The sequence below is a fragment of the Pinus tabuliformis genome, chromosome X (assembly GCF_031772625.1).
Source record: "Pinus tabuliformis cultivar Carrire ecotype Pingquan chromosome X, CPIR1, whole genome shotgun sequence".
Classification (NCBI taxonomy): Eukaryota; Viridiplantae; Streptophyta; class Pinopsida; order Pinales; family Pinaceae; genus Pinus; species Pinus tabuliformis.
In genome coordinates, this window is record NC_142308.1 from 13,059,926 (window position 1) to 13,084,881 (window position 24,956).

General features: G+C 34.4%; 1 long non-coding RNA gene across 1 annotated transcript; it reads right to left on the bottom strand.

Moving 5' to 3' along the window:
- Positions 1-2,175: 2,175 nt before the first annotated feature.
- On the bottom strand, positions 2,176-4,343 carry LOC149138044 (uncharacterized). The gene is made up of 2 exons (XR_016264799.1): positions 3,195-4,343; positions 2,176-3,092 (listed from the first exon to the last, which is right to left on the bottom strand). It is a non-coding gene; the product is annotated as an uncharacterized LOC149138044 (long non-coding RNA).
- Between the last annotated feature and the right edge of the window lie 20,613 nt (positions 4,344-24,956).

The window sequence follows — 24,956 nt, forward strand, 5'->3', positions numbered from 1 at the left end:
AAACTTTGTTGTGGTTAACGGGATTCAAATAGCATTCAACTCCGAAATCACAAGTAAGGAATATCATCACTAAAGGTAAGTTGTCTTTGCTCATATTTTTTGAAATTCTATGCTAATTAGTTGAATAGTTGTGTGTCGATTATAAATCGCATAATTGATCTAATTAGCTATATATTTAAATTGTGGGTTGTTACATATGGTATCAAAGTGGGTTACAACGTCGAGAAATATGAGTCTTGACATACAGTTTAAGTTAAGATCTATATGCAAAGCTAATTATTCACCTTGTTTAAGATCTACATAATTTTTATTTGATTGATTAAATAAATTATATCCAACTTTCTATCCTTTGAAAATATATATATATATATATATAATTTGAGTGATTACATATTTTATATACATATTTCCCTTTATGCCCTTCGGGCTCACATGAGTCTGTGAAAATTGTCGGCGTTGGTTATCGTAGATCTCTAGTCACATCCCTTAGGTGCCTTGACATCGCTTGTCGTTAATTGCAAAAAACTTGAAACCTACTCCCTCGACTCTTTCTGCACTTATTCTTTCAAGGGCTTTGGTGCGTCAGGGCATGTCACCCTTTCTCCTGGGTGGGAAAGAATACATTATGTAAGTGAATACGTGTATAGGAAACTCTCCCTATTCACAGTGGGGTATTCTTAAAACGCCCTACTATTATGAATTCCAGCCCCCGTATATTATTTCAAGGGCGCCCTTAATAAAATTGGGTGCGAACCTCTCTTTAAAGTAGATCGAGAAAATCATGCCCAATAGCAAACCCAAGCTTTCGACGACTACACTGCATCGTATGGATGGAATGCTTCAAGACCCATAGGTGAACCATTTCTTCCATTTAACCATTTAAGCTCACCATTTATTCTAATTTCTCTCTACTATGGTAAATTCGTTGTTAGAACTTGCAAATTGTGTTTGAGAGACTATGAAACAATTTACAAACAATTGGTTTGCTATTAAATATTACTGCACCCTTTTATTAATATATATTTTCCAAATTTTTGTTAAAAAAAACATATATAACATAACTTACATTACTAGTGTCTGAAATGAGATTTCCATCTAAGAAAAAAGTGGACACAACTCTTCTATATTAAATTCGATACTTGTAAGCAAGGGGTTTCATTACCAAACATCTAGCATAATAAAACCATAATCATAATAATAATAATAATAAAACAAACCATTTTCTATATAACCTATACAATATTTTTTTTTTGTATTTTTGAAAAATTATTGTAAACTAAAACGTGTAAATCACTATTGAGTCCACCATTCAAGCACTCTTTGGTAGGAGACTCGGAAATAGATTATATTAAATTTCATAATAAATTAAAATATATAAAATTGAAATCCCCCTTCACATTTATGTCTCTATTGGATTTGCACTTGCATTTCAATTTGGGATTTTATTTTGAATGTGTGGCTATTTTCTCAGAAGAAAAAAACCTGGTTTATATTATCATTAGTGCATTTTCCAAAATTATATACTCTATACTATCATACACTTGTCAAATAAATCCAATATCTGACATAAAATAGACATATACATAAAAATAGACATATACATAAAAAGAGACCTACATATTAGTCCATTCACAACATAAACACAAAAAAGAAAATGCAGCATGTATCATAAATCCCTATACAACATTCAAACCAAATCAAAGATGTTAGCTGAATACTGTAGTTTCAGCAAGGAGGGATCAAAAATGGAAATAACGAGAGTCATGGCAATGGAACCGATCCACATTACATGATATGATCAAAATCCAGGTGGGCGTAAGAGGTGAAGGATTGTCTAAGGAGTTGTATCTGAGCAGGTGAAGGACTGTCTAAGGAGTTGTATCTGAGCGAGCAATCCATCCATGGATATGAGTTAGACAAAAATTTGTATTAATAGTCATTCCATCAATTAGAACATTGGAGTCACTATATACATGTAGTGAGTCAATAGCTAAATATCTAGAGAACTATAGGAGTTCCCAAAGGGCCAAAACCTCAGCCCTCATATTGGTGCCAATACCCTCGGACCAAATGATTTTGTAATGACTCCGATGATTCACCTGAAACCAAACACCACAACTGCAACATCCTTTTTGAGTCACACCATCAAAGTAACCAGCCAAAAATTGTGGAAGATGGGGAATGAGCCTGCAAGAGAGATCCTTTATCTTTTGGGAATGTAAAGTCTTGTTACCTAGCCACAATAAAAAGTTATGTGATATATTATGTAGGTTGAATTGCATACAGTCAAATATAAACCTGTTCCTAGCTTTCCAAATTTCCCAGAACAAAAAAGGAAGACTTTCCTGAAATTTCCCTCTGAATTCCAGCCACTAACTAATACACTATCCAATACCTGTGAATCTCCTACCAGCAATCTTCAGTGAGAAAAAGAGGTAGTCCCAAATCATACCAGCCATGTTGCAATCCAGAAATAGGTGATTATTGATTATTGGTCTAAGTTATGTGATATATTATGTATGTTGAATTGCACACAGTCAAACCTGTTCCTAGCTTTCCAAATTTCCCAGAACAAAAAAGGAAGAGTTTCCTGAAATTTCCCTCTGAATTCCAGCCACCAACTAATACACTATCCAATACCTGTGAATCTCCTACCAGCAATCTTCAGTGAGAAAAAGATGTAGTCCCAAATCATACCAGCCATGTTGCAATCCAGAAATAGGTGATTATTGATTATTGGTCTAAGTTATGTGATATATTATGTATGTTGAAATTTTGAATTGCACACAGTCAAATATAAACCTGTTCCTAGCTTTCCAAATTTCCCAGAACAAAAAAGGAAGAGTTTCCTGAAATTTCCCTCTGAATTCCAGCCACCAACTAATACACTATCCAATACCTGTGAATCTCCTACCAGCAATCTTCAGTGAGAAAAAGATGTAGTCCCAAATCATACCAGCCATGTTGCAATCCAGAAATAGGTGATTATTGATTATTGGTCTCGTATGTTTCACAACATAAAGGGCATTTTCTGGGACCACTGAATCCCCTCTTACATAAATTTTCCCAGGTGAGTGTCTTGTTCTGGCAAACTAACCACACATAAAAATTGATATTTATAAGAACATCTAATTTCCAGACTTTATGGAACCAACAAGTTTAGGAAATAATGTGTGGATATAAGATCCCTGTACCATATTGTTTCATTTTCCCAGCGCATGCAATATGGTTGCCAGCCTCTGATCTGTAGAGTCCCGCTGGCCTGAGATTCTGAGTGTAGGTCTCCCAATCCCCGCATTATTTCCATCCATGCCAATGACCGCTGTCGATTTCCAAATGGGGAAACTACCATTCAAGCCAGAAATGACCTGATTTAATTTCCACTTGGGGAAACTACCATTCCAGCCAGAAATGACCTGTTTTAAGGAAAAAATTCCTCTGAATTGTAAACAGGTCAGTGTGACAGCGAGAGTGCATCCTCCATGCCTAGTATATTATCCATGCCAATGATAATATGATTTCCATTACCAAAAGACCAAATAATCCTGTGCAAAAATAAATCTTTCACCTTAGTGAAGTCGTTCTGGATGTAAGAACCATAGTTGATCCATTCCGCAACATTTTTGTGACGAAGATATTTTGAATTGATGATATCTATCCAGACGCCTTCATTAAAGAGACCTCTCCACAGGGATTTTATAATAAAAGCTAAGCCAAATATCTTATTATCCAGGATTCCCCACCCACCAGCATCCTTAGGAATGGAAATCTTCTCCAATTTGATGAGATGAAATTTGTGCGATTCCCCGATCCCGACCATGATACCTTTAATCTTCCTTATAATGGCATATGGTAAAATGTAGAGGTGTGCCGCCATTTAGATTTGAGACCTTGAGCAAGTGTCCCATTAAACGATTGTTTTGAAAATATGCGTGCGAAATTGCTTACGGTCTCAAATATCTCGCTGCAATTTTCTGTCTGAGTGCAAAGATCTGCAAGCTCTCAACAGAATTTTGGATTTCCTCAAATCTGAGGGTTTTGTCTTGCCATTCATACCAACAAACAACTTTGCTCTCTGCTCTCTATCGAGCCCTTCACGCCAATTCTGTTTCCTATGCCTAGAGTTTGGTGGATTTCACCAAACGCACTGTCGATTTTGGCTTTCATGCCTTCAGAGTAGCAATGTTCGAATTAGGGTTGGAAAATCCTCTGATAAAAAAATGTTGTATGTTGTGGAGCCCAGTGTGGGACCATTTCTGCAGCGTTGGCATATGCAGTTTATCATGAAGAAACATATTTCAAAACAAAAGCACTTAAAGTAAGGTAAATAATGCATTAAGCGCACCAACAGTCTTCGCTCCCACAACCTTTATTTAGGTAAAAGGTGCTGGCAGGTTTCGATCGCAGAACCTCCCCATCAACAATACATTGTCCACGCAAGGACCAATCTAAAGTCGCGTATTTATTGGTCAGCCTAAGCATGGTAATGAGGATTTGGTGTCCTGTTAAAAAAAACACATACATGAGATGTGTCAAACGAATGAAGTGTTGGGTTTCACCTGAAATAAACTCATAAGAAGCAATCACAAATTTTACATGGTTAGAATATAATAATTTATTATTATTTTTTTAATATAAAAAAATGTATTTAATTTTGTTTTAGGTTATAACAATATAGGAAAATAAAATTATAAATTAGATTTTTAATTGTTTTAAAAATGATCGTTTTTGTTAAATTTTAGAAAGCTATTTTGAAAGTATTTAATTATTATAATTAATTATTTTTATTAATTAAGAAAAATGGTTTAAAAAAAGGGTTATTGATATTTATTTAAGAAAAATTGTAAACTTTATGTGTATTAAGTAAATCAATATTTAAAAATTCATTTGTTTTTATCATAATTTATAGTTTGAGTTTTTACTTTGATAATGTTAATAGCTATTTTTGAATTTCTAAACCACCATAGAAGAAGCTATAAAATATTAACTCAAGAAAAATTGAATTTAATGTAATTCAATTTATAGATGATATAAATTAGGTATAGTGAAAACAAATTTCATGTTGTTTAGATAATTTTCGGCAAAATCACATAACCAATCTTTTGTCGACGCGTTTCGAACCAACCAGTGTGGTTCATCTTCATGTTTTTATTTTAATAATATATATATATATTTGGTAGAAAAAAGCATGATTGTATTATAACCATTGAGCCCCAACACAAATAGAAAGACAGGGAGCTAATACATTCAGCCTGATAAGAAGACAAACTGCAATAGTGCAGGATACAATTTATACCATACAAAACCTTACCAAGAATAGAATCTGGAAATAGGTGAGAAAAACCAAAAACGGGGATACTTGCAAAAATCCGAGAAGCATATGCCTTTTGAGAAAAAAACAGGTTCATGGTACATACCAGGGCCTGATGTGTGACGAGAGAGAATTATGTACCTGGAAGTGAAAAATCCTGAATTTGGTGCATTTCGTTCCCCATTGTTATATTCATTTTCCATTTGCCTATTTGAGTTTGGAGCCCTTTCTTTGATAGTTCATCTGCCTGAGTATTTTGGGACCTGTCCACATGGTTTATAGTATAATCCTTTCTTGTTCTCCAGAGAGAATCGATTCTGTTCATCCATCCAGTCAGATTGTGATTTTTTATGGAATGCTTGGCATTTACATGATCTATTATGAGTTTGGAGTCACCATAGATCTGCAGGGACTCTATATTTAGGAAGACACTGAACAGAAGAAGTCCTGATAGAGCCATTGCTTCCGCATTGTTGTTTGTTCCTTCTCCCCCATTCCAGTAGATGGCAAATTGCTGATCCTCCTTTGTAATTATGTAGACTCCACAAGCACATATACCATTTTGTGCAGCCCCATCAAAATAAGCTCTAGGTAATCCCATCTGGCAAGGTGTTTGTACCTTTGACTTTTCTTTTTTCTGCTGAGAGATGGTGGGTGAAAGAGAGTTGTACTGGGAAATAATGATTTCAAAAACAGACTTAAAACTTTCCTTGCAGTTTTGAAATAAAGCCTTATTCCTCCATTTCCAGATTGACCATAAGACTAATAGTGGAATAGGTCTCCAAATCGCTTTCTGATTACTCCACCAATCTAATGCTTCTTTTAGAGAGGAATGTGATACATAATTGAATCCAAAATAAGTGGCCAGATTCCTCCAAAGCTCTTGGGTATGAACACATTTTAGGAAAATGTGTAGATTGTTTTCTTCCTCTGCTTTGCATATTAAGCAAATTGCAGGACCATACCAGTTCCTCTTTTGCAAGTTGTCCCAAGTTAGATTTTTATTATGAAAAACAAGCCATGAGAAGATGATAATCTTATAGGGACACCCAGATTTCCAAAAAGAGAAGGGGAAAAAGTTTTCAGGTTGAGGTGTGTGGGCTTTTAGAAGAGATAAGTAAATATCTTTTACGTAAACATTCAGCTTCCCTCTCTTCCCCTTCCAGATAAGACCATCCTCAGCTTCAGATCTACATATCCCCCTGTTCCTCATTAACCATATAATCTGATTCCACTGTTGGGCTAAAAAACCATTTAGGCCCAGCATTGTGGCATTTTTCCAGATGGGTAGAGGACCCTGCCATTCATCTATTACCTGCTCCCAGTAAAAGATTCCTTTTCGATGGAGAAACTGTAATAACTGCTGTGAAAAAGAAATATCTTCTTCTCCGCCCGCAATAGGATCATGACCAATAATTATATTGTTACCTATTTGAAAGCTCCACACTAAGTTTTGGAGAAAAAACTGTTCAATCTTACAGAAGCTCCTCCAGATGGTTGATCCATGGGCTGATCCTATCGTCCTTTTCCTATACCAATAAGAAATATCTCTATTACCCATATACTTCCTTCTTATGGACTTGCTCCATATACTGTCCCCTAAAACACCTCTCCATAAAGATTTGCATAGCAAAGCCAAACCAAACTTCAGAAGATCCATGATTCTCCACCCCCCAGCTTCTTTGGAAGAGTAAGGTTTGATAGTTTGGACAGGTGAAATTTTCTTCTTTCATTGTTTCCCCCTAGATAAAATTTGTTGTTAATCTATTCAGTTTATGGATATACGAAACTTAGAAGAAATTATATTATGTTTGAATAGATGTAATGTAGATTTACAATAAGATAAATCTTGTTATTTATTAGTGAAATATATAACATTTGGATTTTCATGAAATATTGAAGAATTTTAAAAGCTAAAGTATTGAAATGGTGAGATGGTATGGAAGTGCTTTAAGAATTTATAAGTATTTTTAGGATCATGGCTTAGTTAAAAGTTTATCTGAGCCCAATATTTATATCTTTCAATTAGGACAAGACATTCTAATAGTTGCCTTATATGTTTATGATTTGATCTACATAGGGAACAATGATGAGCTTTTACAAATATTTAAGTCACATATGCTTGTTGAGTTTGAGATGACATATCTTGGTGAGTTGCATTATTTTTGGGTATTGAAGCTTTGCATAAGGAAGATGTCATTTTCATGTCATAAGCCAAGTATACTTCGGAAATTCTCAAGAAGTTCGAGGTTGAGTTCCAAGCTAGCGGAAACTCCTTTGGAAGTTGGGTTAATGTTATATGAACATGATGACTCTAATTCAGTTGATGTTACTTTGTATCTTCAATTGGTTGGAATTTTGATATACTTAAATACAACTCAACCAGATACTTACTTTGTAGTTAGTACGATATCAAGATTTATGGCAGAACCCAAGGAATTGCATTGGAAAGAGGCTAAGAGGATTTTAAGATATCTGCATGGAACAATTGGCTATGGTTTGGTATACAAACCTACAAAATATTTTAGGTTGATTGATTATACAAATTCAAAATGGGTTGGATGCATGGATGACAGGAAATCAACTTCAAGGTATTCATTCAACATGGGTTTAACAAAAATTTCTCGAAGTACTAATAAGCAACTTGCAATTTCTCTCTCCACATTAGAAGTAAAGTATAAAGCAATAGAATGTGAAGCAACTTGGTAGAGAATAATTCTAGAGGATCTACATGAGCAACAAGAGCAACCCACTCAATTGATATGTGATAATCAAAGTGTTATTCAAATGACCAAGAATCCAATTTTTCATAAGAAGACCAAGCATATTGATATTCAGTATCATTTTGTTCGAGATTTGGTTCAACAAGGAGTGATCGAGATCGAGTACCGCAGAACAGATGAACATGTAGTTGATATATTCACCAAAGCACTACCAAAGGAAAAGTTTTGCAAATTTAGAGATGATCTTGGAATATTTCCAAATGATCATTATGGTGGAGAAATGATGGAATAATTATTCATTTGTAAACTGTTAGTGTTATTGTAAGTTGTTATTTTTAATGAAAAAATATGGAGTGAATTGTGGAGAGATTTGTGGATTGATTGATGAGAGATTTATGGAGTGATTGATTTAGATATTTGTGGAGGAGACCTCTCCTTACATGTATAAATATATGTGCTTGGTAATGAAAATTTGTTGTGACATGTGTCATTATTTTTTAATGTTTTTTCCTTTGTTATTATTATGGCGTTTCTCTTCATTGCTCAAACGTTATTACAAAACAACTAATCATTTGCTTAAAAAAGTGAACAAAAAGGAAACCAACATTTACCTTTTGAAAAATTCTCAATTCAACAAGCATGCTTATATATCCTAACACAACCAATTTTTGTTTTCATGACATAAGTTGTCCAATTGTAGATACCTAACTTGAGAAAGATTATCCCAATCAATGAGTAACCATGTGATGAATTATGGTGATTATAGATTTAAATTAATAATTGTAAGAATTTGGAGTTGTCAAGTAAACACTTGGAGACATTTGACCATTGACAATGACACAACCAAGCAAGTGAAACTAAATAAAAGTTTCTCCCTTTAAAATATCTAGTGTACAAACAAAATAAGATAAAAGTTTAATTTTCTTATCCATGCCATTGATTATCAAATACATATATTTATTTGGACCATGATAACACTCCTTTGGATGTTTGTACAACCTCTATCATTTATTTGATTGCTAATTGCTGACTACGATGTTCTTGAAGTGGTTTTATAATGAAATACTCAAATAACATAAAATGAAAACACCGATAATGAATTTTCAAAATATATATATATATATATATATATATATATATATGGTAAAAACACACCTTACTGTATGAACAAAAGCACTACATTATAAAATCTCCTCCTCAACTTTTTAAGAATATAAACATTGTTGAATTGTTTTTTCAATACTCCTATAATATGCTTATGCAATGGAATTACATTTTCTTTTGAAACTCAACATATTTTTTGCAAAAGTTGTAGATTCCTCACCTTATGAAATTATTTAGAATATGCATTGTGTCTATATCTAGCATGCACTCTCCATGCTTGGAAAAATATCCCATTGGCATTGTTTTTTTTTAAACAATATTGGATATAGTATATTCATTACAAAAAAAGAGGGAGAAGAACTCCTGAGTACATAGAGGTTGAACAAATCAGGGAGGAAAGAGAGGAAAAAATCCCCGATCCTTCTTTTCCAACTTTTACATATAGATTATAGATTCCTAATTTGCCAACTACATTTAACTTAAAGATTATTACAAACAACTGAAGGAGCGAAGTACATTTGTTGAGCATATCTAAATTAGAGAGAGATTAAATTTCTGAGATACAGATTTTTTTTGTTGATGAGAGAAGCAAGTCCTGGTGGTTCATGAAGCTGGTTGTTCCTCTTATTCTTTATTATGCTGATACTTGCTGCCACAATCCATCGTATTTGAATTTTCTCCTGGTTTCTTAGCCACAATGTCTTGTAGGGCCTTGAATGCATTCTCGAGGTGTGCACATCAATCGTTGAGTTGCTCAATGGATTTACGATGTTCATTACATTGGAAATAAAGATAACCCATCTCAGGTCTACATCTATCTTTCCACTGATTATGCATAGATAGAATATGCTCCACTTTGTGGGATTTGCAGTGCGGGCAGGAGTGGGACTAGGGCAGATCCATGCAAAGGGTAGTAGGGGAGTAGAAGGAACAAAGGGGCAAGGAGATGGGACGAATGATATGGCGCAAATGAGGGGTAGGAGAAGAAGAAAGGGAGCGAATAGAAACTTGAAGGGACAACTCTGCAAGAGGATAGGTGAAGATCAGGAGCTTGAGAGAAAGAGAGTCACGTGAGAAAAGAAAGGAGATGAGGAGAATATAATGGAGAGAGGAGTCAAATGGGAATCCCATGAGTTATCAGAGTCATCATTCCATTAGCTTTGAGAAGCACAATTGACAGAGAACGAAATCGTGAAAGGTTTCAAATAAGCATTGAGGGTGGTGCTTTGACTGTAGAGGGATTCTGTGAGATAATGACACTGACAATTGATTGAAAATACGAAATGAGATAACGATACTTTCTGATAACAAGATGTGCAAGTGATATGGGAGAGATGAGGGAGGGATTAAGGGATGAATTTAGAATAAATATCATTGTTAATTCTTACTTCTCCTTGAGGTCTGACACATGCATTGTTTGCATTCTCGTCAACAATCTTGTTATTCATTCTAAGAACATGATAGTAAGAGACATTTCCAAAAATTTTGAGATGGTGTTGGATTCTAGAGATGATTTGGCCAAGGTAAATATTTTTGGGCTTCAATTTCATGACCATTTGTTGAATTAGGATTGCAGAGTCCCGATGATGACTGGGTTCATATAGTTTTCACTGCTGAGGATTTGGGAACCCCATAGAAAACCATAAGCCTCTACTTTATTGTTTGTATCTATGTCGAGGCCCCACTCAAAGGATATAGTGTTTACACTCATTTGATCAATGATATAACCTCCTGCACCTGCATTACCTGGATTAGACTTTGATGCTCCATCGAAAAAAAGACATGGTCTCTTAAGGGATTTTAACCAAATTGACAATTCCCTTTCATCCAAATGAATTTTCCAGTTATCAAATTCGAAGGGGGTATTTTTGGGAAGGCAGACCATGATTTGAGGTCGGTCTAATACAAATTTAAACCAAATTTTATCTTCATGTTGGAGAAGACTATCATCCAAATTCTTTGTCCCTTTTTCTAATATGAATTCAGTTGCCAAACTCCAAGTTTTGGCCAAAATTTTCTGAACTTCTAGCTTTATGTTTTGAAATATTTTTTTATTTCTAGCAAGCCATATATGCCAACATAAGAATGATGGAAGACATTTCCAAAATCTCTTTATCAAATTATTATTTTTTAAAGAGTAGGGATAACTTATTTTCCAATTAGCATAGAAATCTGAAAGGATGAGATTTGAGTTGATGATGACCTCGAGAGGGTTGACCAACAGATGCCAACATTCTTCAATGAATTTGTAGCTGATGAATAGATGTTGAATTGTTTCTTCATCTATTTGACACAAAGGGAATTTTGAGGGACAATGAATGCCTTTTTTCCTAAGATTTTATGCAGTTAGGATTTTTCCTTTAAGCATAGTCCAAATATTTTTATTTTTATTTTAGGAAGGATCTCAATCTACCAAACTAATATAATGTTAAAATATAAGTAAATAAATAATAAATAATAAAGAAAATATGAATAGTAAATAAAATATAATAATAATAAATAATAAAGAAAAGATAATAAATAAATAATAAATAATGAAGAGAATATAATAATAATAAATAAATAAAATAGTAAATAATAAATTAGAGTTCTAAATAAATATATATAAAAGTAAACTATAAAAATAGTAAGAATAAGTAAAGTTAACAAAAAACAAAAAGGAATAAAATAAGAAAGAGTCAAATTAAGAGAAATATTGAATTAAGTAAAACTTAAAGCAAAAAAATAAAAGTTGCATTATGGATCCCTCTCTGATTCCCTTCCTTTTTTGGAGGAATTGGTTCTATTTAACGAACTAAGAGGGAATGAGATTGTCATTCTTTGAGAGAAGAATGTTTCGAGACAAATGATTCCCTGGCAATAGAACGTCGATTGCGGGCTCAGGGGTGGCCAACTATAGAAAGATTATGTGTAGTTAAGCCTACAATTGGGTGGAGAGTTGTCCATAAAAATTTGTTGTGGTTAACAGGATTCAAATAGCATTCATCTCCGAAATCACAAGTAAGGAATATCATCACTACAGGTAAGTTGTCTCTGCTCATATTTTTCGAAATTATATGCTAATTAGTTGAATATTTGTGTGTTGATTATAAATCACATAATTGATCTAATTAGCTATATATTTAAATTGTGGGTTGTTACATATGGTATCAGAGCGGGTTACAACACCGAGGCCTATGAGTCTTGACATATAGTTTTAGTTAAGTTCTATATGCAAAGCTGATTATTCACCTTGTTTAAGATCTACATAATTTTTTTTGATTGATTAAATAAATTATATCCAACTTTTTATCCTTTGATATATATATATATATATATATATATATATATATATATATATATATAATTCGAGTGATTACATATTTTATGTACATATTTCCCTTTATGCCCTTCGGGCTCACATGAGTCTGTGAAAATTGTCAGGGTTGGTTATCGTAGATCTCTAGTTCAAATCCCTCAGGTGCCTTGACGTCGCTTGTCGTTAATTGCAAAAAACTTGAAACCTACTCCCTCAACTCTTTCTGCACTTATTCTTTCAAGGGCTTTGGCCCCCACTGTTGTGCAAACCTCTCTTTAAAGTAGATCGAGAAAATCATGCCCAATATCAAACCCAAGATTTCAGCGACTACACTGCATCGCATGGAATGCTTCAAGACCATAGGCGAACCATTTCTTCTATTTAACCATTCAAGCTTACCATTTGTTCTAATTTCTCCTAAATTCTCTCTACTAAGGTAAATTCAAGCACCAAGTTAGACATCCAACGAGACCTTCCAATTAGGTCAAAGTCAAACCAAGTCAACTAGAAACAAACCCTTCCAGAATTGCACCAATCTCATATTCCCCCCCCCCCCCCCCGGCAAAAAAATTCCATACATGATGACACTGCAAGAATTTCGGCCCCTACAACTACTCTAGAAAATCGCACATGTGAGAGAAAATTTCCAAAAACACATCCTCTTTCCTTCGCTAGGGTCTCTTCAATCCTTGTCCTTCGCTCTTTTTTCTTCATCCTTCTATTACAGATCAAAATTTTTGGTGATGTGTGTCAAATGAGGTCAAAGATGTCTCTATATATAGCCTTTCCAAGAGGTTGAATAGCCCCTCTCTAGGCCAACTTGTCTTTGTCAGGGTGACTTGTGCTCTTGAGCTTTCTAGGACCATCTAGACTCAAAATAAATTCTTTTACAAATTATATTTTGCCTAGATGGGTCTTATAAACCTGATGTTGACTCCTTTAACCCATGATAATAAATCCTATGACCTAAAAAACCCTAGAAGTACAAAGAACATGCTTTTACCTAGAAGACCATCAATAAAGAGCATGAAACATATTTTAAAATAATAACTTTTTATTTTCTTCTTTTGTTTGTTACATAAGATACATATTGAAATTAGTACAACAATAATTATGAAGGTTGAAACTAGTTACATTTCCAATACTCCCTCTTGACTAGGAAGGTATTCATAATTGTATAACCAGTGCAACATCATTCTCAAACTGAAGAGTTCTCATAAGAAGAGTCAGATTAATAATCCAAACTGTAAACATCATTATTATTACCAACATTGTCTTTGAGGCCTAACTAGACAAGCTCATATTCATTCATGAGCATTATGTTAGGAGGCTTTACATGTGATACCAAACTACCTCAAAAAGGCACATGCCCCATTTGGATGTTCACAAGGTATGTCCTTTTAGGACTATTCTTATCTTGGATTTCCAAACCTGACTCCTCAAACAATATCGGTCCTCTTCGACCACACTTATATTCAACACTTGTCCTATCCTCAAAGAGTGTTGGCCCCTTTCCTTTCTTGGATGCATAGAAAATTTTAGGGGCGAATGTTCGCCCTTTGGGGAAATTAAGGGGTTTGTAGCCCTTGAAATTAGGAGTTACAACCTTCCATTCACCCATTTTCAAGAATAGGTTTTATTTAAGTGAATCTAATCGCCCATTTTCAAGAATAGGTTTTATTTAAGTGAATCCTATGGGCCAAAGGCCCAAATACCATATTTATAAAAGAGGTATGCTAAATTAATAAAAATATAAATAAATGAGAGGTATGGTAAATAAATAAAACATTTTTTATATTTACTCCATAAGTCACCTTTTATACATGCAAGGGTGTAAACAAATAAAAATATAAGTAAAGTGGAGGTATGGTAAATAAATAAAACGTCTTTTTATACTTACTCAAAAGGTATGGTAAATAAATAAAAATATAAATAAACTAGACGCATGGTAAATAAATAAAACCTCTTTTTATATTTAGTCCATAACCCTCGTTCTATTTATGAAGGCTCAAGAAAGAGGTTTTATTTAAGTGAATCCTATGGGCCAAATACCATATTTGTAAAAGAGGTATGGTAAATTAATAAAAATATAAATAAAGGAGAGGTATGGTAAATTAATAAAAATATAAATAAAGGAGAGGTATGGTAAACAAATAAAACATTTTTTTATATTTACTCCATAAGTCACCTTATATTTACGAACATTAAAAAAATGCGTTATATTTAGGTGAAACCTATGGGCAAAATACTATGGGACAAATACCATGGACTAGATTGTTATTAATACCATGCAAAAAAACATTATTAACCCTAATATTAGTATTAATAAAAATAAAAATGTCACATGGTATTGACCCATGGTATTCACCAAAATGGCACATGGTATTGACCCATGGTATTCACCTAGAATGTAGCCTATTTAAATGGGGGAATTAAACCAGCATAGATCCATCTTTACTCTGGATCTACTAACCCTGGAGAGGTATCAAATATCGTGATATGCAAACTAGCATAGAGTGAAAAAATATATGATCCGATCAAGAGTAAAAATGGATGTTGTAATTTAATGTATGTTAAACATTTTAGCTTGGTTAAAATAAAAAATAAAATAAAAATCAACTATTAATTTTATTAATTTTTATAAATTACTAATAGTAATTTTTAAGCTCCAGGTTTATGATAACCCATGGTATTGACCCATGGTAATACCATGGTATTCATGTGAAAATAGACTATTTAAAGGGGAAATTCTATCATCTTAGATCCATCTTAATTCTGGGTCTACCAAGTGCTCATAGGGATAAATAGATTTCATCCCCCTAAGAGTGGTAGATGTAGAGTTAAGATGGATATAGGTTGGTTTTTATGATAATGAAGATATTAAATAGACTTAGGAAATTATATTGTAAAAACATCTTAAGGTGAATGGTTAAAGCATAGACATTGGACAAGTATATTTGTATACTTCTGTTTTAAACTGAAACAAATCCAGGGCTAAAAGGAATGGATTGATTGCACTAGTCATCCTTCTATAACTTTCCAACACATGCTGGATTAAACAGATTGTAATTTGGGTAATTTTTCTAATTGCAAACAGGAACATACTTGTGTATTGGCAGGGTGGTTACAAGGTCCCTAGAAGTGATGAATTTGAATTTTTCTTGGTTTTATATATAGTATTAGGTTTTTTCTCATGCTTTCTGTGAATGGCACGGGTGAATTTTATCCTACACCCACTAGGTTATCGATATGCAATTTCGATAATTTTGATTTCAAAGATATTTTAAAGAAATGCAATGATTTCATTTGTGTATTCAATAACCACAAGATTTTATAATTGAGTAAAATATTCGCCATGCCTGGTGAGAGATTCGCCAAAAAATTATATATACCTATCATATTATTGATAAAATCGCCTTCCATTTTTCCTATATGCCATGGAGATTTGCCCATTTATTATACATGTAAATTTGGGGGGGGGTTCTTAAAATTTTCCCTGCTTGGATGCTATATCCTCAAGGAAACCACCAATGATTATCCAAACCTCCACCATTCTCTTCAAGGCCTTCACTTAGACTTATGACAGTTAGTCCTAGTCAAGTGCTTAACACATGAAGAAGATAATGCACATGTGATATCCAACATCACTCCCTCTTAACAAGAGAGGATGTCCCTATTCATTTTGATTGGGGAATAGATCCTTGCTCCTATTCAAGGAGACTCCTTTACTCCTTCTCAAATCAAGAGGGTATTCCTAACTTCCTTTCTAATTGGGAAGTCATAATCACAAGCTTCTCTAGTCTGTCTTCATATGATTACCAACTACCAATTCTTCCTAGCTACATGGCTTCCTCTTTCCTCCGCATCTCATTGTATGAAGTTTTCTCTTTTCCTTGGTATCATGGAGCCATCTTCTTTCTTTGTGACAGAGTTCGAGTCATCAATCTTGCACATCACTTTCATATTGTCATCATCAATGAAGGCATTATATTGAGTCTTTTCACACTTCAGGTTGATCATATCTTCCTCATGAAAGTTATCTTCTTTTGTTTGTACGAACTTGACCTTCAGGTTACCTTCTCACACTTGCTACCCCTTAATCCCAAGATGAAAGACATCTTAGACTTCATAATTATCATATATCATTTGTTGAGCTTGTCTCAACATCCTTCATATATTCTTGCAACATCCTTCCAAGTAGCAAATAATATGTTAACTAAGATCAGTTGGCAAGCTTGATCAGTTCAATTTTGGATATCTCTCCTGATTCTCTCTCTCTCTCTCATACTCTTCGACATTTAGAGTTTTCTTGGAGCACTTTGATATTGGATCAATAAGGCAAGAGGAAGGAAGGAGCAAGCAAGGAAGAGCAGGATCAAGTAGCTACAACAATATTCTTTGCAGGTATCGATTTTCATGTGCATTTTCCTTGCTATATTTGGCATGCATGGTATTTCCAGTGGTTATTTTATTGTTATGGCATAGGTTTTGCCAGGTGTGACAGTGTTTTAGCCTAGCCTTGCCATTTCCAGATAACCACGGTGTGATGGGGTTCTCATGTATTGGTTGAATTGGATTTCCGAATGGATTCGAAGCTGAGTGAGTAGGATCTCCGAATGATAGAACACATGGCCTAGTAATGCCTAAACCATATTGTGGGTTGTGGTAAAACTGAATTTTTTGTTGCCTTAGTGGGCCTAGGAATCTTTGTTGGTGAATGGTCGGATATACGGTAAAGCCAAGAGGTGGATTTCTCTCCGTTGGGCCTAGTAATCCTGGGTTAGGATATGCCGTAAATCTTGTAAAGTGGGTCTCGGTTTAGGGCCTTGTGATCAGGTGTGGATTGCAATAAAGCCTAAGAGACTGGGAAACAAAAAAATTCCTCATGGTGTAGGTGGAGAAATCCGTTGGCATCCATGCTTGTTTTGGCCTACTGATCTAGTGGAGATAATGGTAAAGTCGATTATTACATGTTCATTTTATTGGCCTAGTGATCTGGGATGGATTACGGTAAATATTGGTTTCTATTGATGAGGGTGAGGTGGTTTAGCCTCAGGATTCCTTGATTGGTTCTTTTGGTTTGAGTCCCACATTCATGTTTGGAATATGACACGAGGGTGAATGGGTGAAGAGAGATTTGGCTCAACCATTCTATAGTCGGGTGGAACGTGGTAGTCTAATCCAAGGTTGGATTTTGCATTCATTAATAAGAGGTTCTCTCCTTGATATATTATGTGTAAATGTACTAGTTTATATGTGGATTTTATGGATGATGTATCCTTGATATTTCTGTTGCTATTATGCTAGTTATACGCATGTATTATGACAATGATGATGTATGGATTTCCTCATGTTTTAATTGGTAAATCATAATGAAAAATGTATCTATGACATAATAGATGATTGTAGAGTCCGAAGATTGTCCTACCATGACATCCTTTTTGCCTAATGATCCTCTCTTTTTCCTATATATTTACCACTTAAATAAAGCCATATCTACCAGGTTTTGATGAAGGTATGCAATAATATGTCTTCTTGTTCATATTTAACTTTATACCCTATTGTTTTGTTAAAGTTGCAATTGGCTACCGAATCAGTCTGTTTCCGCAGCTAATCCAGGTTTCTGTAGCTGTCTCCATTGTTCGCAAGGTTCCAGAGTTCCAGGTCAGCAACGAAAGGTGTAGATGGATAGAGGATGGCTCCCTTGTGGATACCTTCCTATCCCCTTGAAACTGTTTTCTAAAAGAAGCGCAGGAGATCACGGTCAAACTCAAAGGCAACCGTTAATTAACACAGAACAGATCCGAGATCAGTTGCGACCTTATCATTTTTCTTTCGGAATAGCAAAACGACGGTTTAGCGATATAAGTTTAGATAGGTTAGAGATATTAGGCTTGAAATATTCATACAGTTATTCCAAGAGACCTGCTATAAAACTAATGGCCGCATTGTTATTTGGGGGCACACCAAATGATATGATTGTGAACAGTTTGTGAATTCAGTGTGAATAGAATTGGTTTTTGTGTGCAAGCGTTGTGTTGATTGGAAGCTCTGAACTACTATGTGGAGGGCTCCTACAAATAGTGGCAAGTTTTAATCAATTACAATATGATTTCCTTTAATACTTCAATTACCCTGTTTTGTGTGACAATGCAACATAATGATCTCGTCAACAAATTGTTATTTGCATAAGAACTTTAATTTTCTTTATACCTAGTTTAGTTTGTCATTTAATTTGCTTTATACCTGGTACGACATGGTCCTTTTATTTGCTTATTATCTAGCATAATTGAAGTGTGTTAAATTCATGATATAGATGTTGCTTGGGTTATGTTGTTTGAGAGAAAATTGAATAAGTAAAAGAGTGAGAAGTTCTATCCTAAACAATTGAGTTCAAACAATATTTCTTCATAGCTGATAGGATAAGTTTCTTTTTGCACTTAGAGAATTAGAAGTTGCAGCATAAAGATTCAAGATAAAAAATCTCAAAACAATCTAATACAAGTAGAACCACTCTCACATCATCTACAAACTAATTAGATAGAAATTAATTCCTAGGAAACTTAACCAACATCCCTAAGAATTACGACACTAATATAATTGACAAACACCACCTCCATCTTAAGTTTAGATCTTAACAAATACATAAAGACCTAATGAATAACTTTTAAGCATATATTGTGCACCTGTTCTTCATCAATCTACACACCCTAGTTGACAATTTATGATTGACAATTCAAGGACATTGAATTGACCAAACATTTTAGCGTCGTTGCCAGGGAAGTACAATTAGAAGTAAAAAAAACCATCATTAATTTAAAACATGACATGCATAGGGATAGAGACTCTAGGGGTAGATTTGTAGGATGAGGAAGAAGTTTAATTCCCTCAAATCCACTCACTTCACCATGATTTCGAGATTCCACACCACCTACTCAAACCGGAATTCCATTTAGAGGTCAAAGAAGACTTCCTGAAGTCTCAAGATTAGAAATTCAATCCAGAACTTCACCCACTTCCTCTACTAAAGATGTAATTGAAGAAAATCCTACATCCACATCTACAAGAGTAATCTTTCTATCCCCCACTGGTGAACAAATTTTGGGAGAAGAATTAGAAATTCCTAGTGAAGAAGAGGAATTAGAAACTTATTTTGAGCAACCATTGATAGAGGAACTAGAAAGATTAGAAGAACATTATATTAGCTCCGAAGAATCTATCATGGCTGAAGAAGGGGAAGGAGAAGTACACAATGCCCATGGCAAAGAAGATAGGATTGGAGGAAGAGGTAGAGGTAGAGGAGGGGGTAGAGGCAAAGGAAATCAAGATCCTTCGGGATTCCTTATTCTTGATGAAGATACAACCATCACAATGAAAAATATATCACCCTCAATTCTTCCTAATTTCCACAAGAAAAGAAACGAAGATCCAGAAACATTTCTCTTCGAATTTGAAGTATTATGCAGATCATATGACTATCTGCATGATGCTCAAAAGTTAAAATTGTTCCCTGCCACATTAAAAGACTCAGCATTAAAATGGTTCATGAGTCTAGGAGTGCATTATATAACAACATGGGGACAAATGAAAGAGGCTTTCTTAGGCAAATATAGAGATTATTGTATGCCTAGTAACCTTAAATATGAAGTCTTCAAAATGACACAAAAAGAAGATGAAAATCTTGAAGACTTGGTAGAAAGGTTTGTTTATAATGTTAAAAGAGAAAAAATGGATAATTTGGATGAAGAAACCTTAAAAGCTCTTTTATTTAGAGTCGTTAAAGATGAATGGATAGATCTCCTTAACCTAACTGGAAAAGGAGATATTTCCCAACTACCATTTGCAGATATTTGTGATTTATGTGTACATATCTCAAGGGGTAAAGCACGAGTTGGAAAGAGTCCTAGAGACCCTCTCTTGTCGAGAATAAACAAGTCTGCAGCTGGGACAATTAGCAGGGCAGAAATAGGAAATTTGCTTGACACCTTCAAAACAGATATTTTAGGGAGCCTAAGTGAACAGATAGACACCCTTAAAATACAAAACAAGCAAAATTCCGAAAATGCTGCATTATCTATCTTCTGTCCCAAATGTCGGAAGAAACATGCTCTAAGAGAGTGTCCCTTAGACTCAAAAGCCATAGAAACTTGTGTCATATGTGCAGATAATCATGATACAAAGGAATGTCCATCCTTACCAGGTCTTAAGGCTGTATTCAATGATGAAGGAATCTCAGAACCAGTAGACCCTCTCTACTTTATAGCCAAAAGACCATGGAAAAACCCCCAACCAAATCAATCACAAGGATTTAGACCACAACAATTTGCCCAGTCTTCACAAAGTAATTGGAATTCAGCCTGGCAGCCTTGGGCTCTACCACAATCACAACCTTGGAATCAAGGATGGAAAAATCCTTATGGAGCCTATGCTCAATATCAACAATACTCGCCATATTACCTTCCACCACAATTCTTACCCCCATCTAATCAAATTCCTTAAGCTAATTGCCACAAGTTCCAATTCAGAATCAAAACCCACAACTTTCCCTGCCATTTCCACAAAAATCAAATCAATTACCCGCTCAACCACTTCCGAATGATAATAATAAAATGCCACAACAACAGGTGTACAACATAGAGGGTCAGAATCCTCAAACTTATGTAATAACCCCACTAGACCTAAACAATGTCCAATTAAGGTTTGGAAGAGTATTACCAAAAAACCCTCCTATTGTCATTCAAAAAACAAAATCTGATCTTCAAAAACATAAAAATCAATCAGAAGAAGGGGAGACTTCTCTCCCTCAAAAAGAAAATAAACAAACATAATAAATTCCAATAGATGCTCCTATCATAGAAAAACCTTCAATATCAGTTAAACCACCTTTCCCAGAAAGGTTGAAAATCGATGAAGGAGTAGAGAAACAAATTATCTTGCTTGATTACAATATGATGGATGAATTGAGAAATGTTTGTATTAAGATTCCTTTATTACAAGCCATAAAAGAAATACCAATTTTTGCAAAAACAATTAAGGAATTAAGTACACAATGATCAGGGAGAAGAAGAAAAGACATAAAAAGAATTCAGTTGGTCGGAAAAATTGTAGACATTATGATGGGAAGGACGACAATTCAAAATTATTTATACCCAGGAAGCCCCATTGTAAAAATTCACATCAATGGAACTGAAATACCAAACACACTGATTGACCTAGGAGCATCCATAAACATAATGAGCAAACAAGTTATGGACACACTTAGGCTTCCTAACCTCCAATATACACCAACCTTATTGCAATTAGTAGATAGACCTGATATTAAAACAGATGGTGTGTTAGAGGATGTTTGTGTATCTTTAGATTCTTGGGAATATCCTACTGATTTCATGGTCTTAACACCCAAGAATAATCTAGGAGGACATCAATTAATTCTAGGAAGGCCTTGGTTGGCTACAGCTGATGCTTTTATTAGCTGTAGGTCAGGTGGTATGTTTATCTCAGATGGAAATTCTACAAAGAAATTTACATTATACCCCCCTGAATGAACAAGTAACATTGTTGTCCATGGAAAAATTTGGGAATTCCTTGATAGAAATCTTTCCAGGAAAAACCTTGAATGTCAATGAAAACTTGGAAGACATGCAAAAGAAACAATTGATAGAAATTTTACAGAAACATTCTTCTGATTTTGCATGGGAATACACTGACATGAGAGAGATTGATCGTAGAACTTGCATACATCATATCTACATTGAAAAAAATGCAAGACTAGTTAGACAACCTCAGCGAAGAATGAACCCAAATCTAAAAGAAATTGTTAAGGAAGAATTGTATAAATTATTAAATGTAAATTTCATCTATCTAATATCTGACAGTCAGTGGGTTTCACCCCTAGTAATCATCCCTAAAAAGAATGGAAAATGGAGAGTATGCATCGATTACAGGGAATTAAACAAAGCAAAATTAAAATACCACTTTCCATTACCTTTCATAGACCAGGTATTAGATACTTTAGTAGGAAAAAAATATTTTTATTTTTTGGATGGGTTCAGTGGATATAACCAGATTCAGGTAGCTCCTGAAGATCAAGATAAAACCACATTCACTTGTCCATGGGGAACTTATGCTTACTAGGAACTTCCCTTTGGGTTATGTAATGCTCCAGCAACATTCCAAAGGGTAGTCCTCGACATTTTCTCTAACCTTATCCATGATTGTGTGGAAGTGTACATGGATGATTTCATAGTCTATGGGGATTCTTTCAATAAAGCACTAGAAAAATGTTTCATGATGTTTAACGAGGGAATTGTTTTAGGTCACCATATTTTTGGAGATGGAACTAAGGTAGACTCATCTAAGGTGGAAGCCATTTCTAAGTTATCAGTGCCAAGTTGTCAAAAGGATGTTAGAAGTTTTCTTGGTTTTATTGGATACTATAGAAGATTTATAGAAAAATTCACAAAAATTGCATCCCCACTCTTTAAATTACTCAAAGACCGTGAATCCAGTTGGGGTTTCGAATGTCAAGTTGCTTTTGAAACTTTGAAAAAGAGAATTTCTGAAGCACCCATCTTAAAAGGACCTAACTGGAAATTTCCTTTCCATATCTCAACAGATGCTTCAGATTTAGCATTAGGAGTTGTTTTAGGACAAAAAGATCTCACTCCTTATGCAATTTATTATACTAGTAAAAATTTAACTCCTACAGAGTTAAATTATACTGTAACCGAAAAGGAGTTCTTAGCTGTAATTCATGCCATTAATAAATTCAGACATTATATAACTAGCTATGAAACTTTTGTCCATAGAGACCATTATGCCATTAGATGCCTAATGAATAAACCAGTCACTAATGGAAGAATAACTAGATGGCTCCTACTTTTACAAGAATTCAACATAACCATTTTAGATAGGCCAGGAAAACAGAACACAATTGCCGATTTTCTATCTAGAATAAAAAATGAAAACAAAGATCAACCTGTAGAAGATAAATTTCCTAATGAATATCTTTTTATAGTATCTACTAAATCATCTTGGTATGCAGATATTGCTAACTATTTGGCCACAGGAAAAATGCCATTTCATTTATCTCCTAGAGAAAAAAGAATAATAGTCCAGAATAACACATCCTATTCATGGATAAATGAGGAATTATATAATACAAGACCAGACCTCATCATCAGAAGATGTATTCGGGAGGAAAAAATACCAGAGATACTAAAATCTTGTCACGATGAGCCATGTGGAGGACATTTTTTTGACAATAGAACTGCTTACAAAATCCTACTTTTAGGATTAATTATTGGCCTTCCATTTTCAGGGACACCAAGGAATATGTTAAAAGATGTGATAGTTGTCAGAGAATGGGCAAACCTACTCTTTCAAATGAGATGCCATTGCAACCACAGTACTTATCGAACCATTTGAAAAATGAGCACTGGATTTTGTTGGACCAATCAGCGCACCTTCAAAGCAAAAGAAGCTAAAGCACTTCCTTTTTCTACTGAAAATACTTTAGTTTCATTTCTTTTTGAGGATATTTTTACTCATTTTGGTGTTCCAAGATAAATTGTAACAGATCAAGGGACACAATTCACATCCATACTAGTGCAGAAGCTTGTGGATCAATACAAGATAAAACATTGGAAGTCAACTCCATACCATCCACAAGCCAATGGACAAGTTGAGTCCACAAATAAGGTGATTGAGGCTATCCTTACAAAGACTGTACATCTACACAAGAAAGACTGGGTGGAAAAGCTTCCAGAAGCCTTATGGGCCTACAGAACTACATGGAGGAATACTACAGGGCATACTCCCTATGAACTTGTTTATGGGAAGCAAGTCTTACTTCCAATAGAGTTCCAGATCCAGACCTATAAGATAGCAGTCCAGTTAGATCTTGACTTGTTAGAAGCCCAGAAGCAAAGGATGACACAATTAAATGAGCTCAATGAAATTAGACAAGAGGCCTTCCAAAGGAACAACTTAGTGCAACAACGGAGGTCAAGATGGCATGTAAGTACATCAAAGAAAGTAAGTTTCATCCGGGAGATTAGGCATTGCTCTTTGATTCAAAATTCAAAAAAAATCAAGAGAAATTCCAAACCCATTGGCTTGGACCTTATGAAGTTGAGAATGTCTTTGACAATGGTGCAGTTAGAATCAGGACTATTGACGAAGATAAAACTCCTCTATTAGTAAATGGACATCGACTCAAGCTTTACCAAAAACCATTAACAAAAGAGGAATTTGTTAAAATGTTTCAAGATAATTCAGAACTGAAGATGGTCAAGAATTCTTCTTCTTCTTTTTCACCTTAGAAATTTTCATTCAGTTTGTTCTTCAATTAAAAAAAAAAAAAGTGAAAAAATAATAAAAATATAATAAATAAATTATATGTGTGTATATATGTGTGTGTGTGTGTGTGTGTGTGTGTATATACATAAAAAATAAAAAATTGTATAAACATGAAAACCAACATGTTGTTGGCATGTTTATACAGAAAATTTAAAGTGAA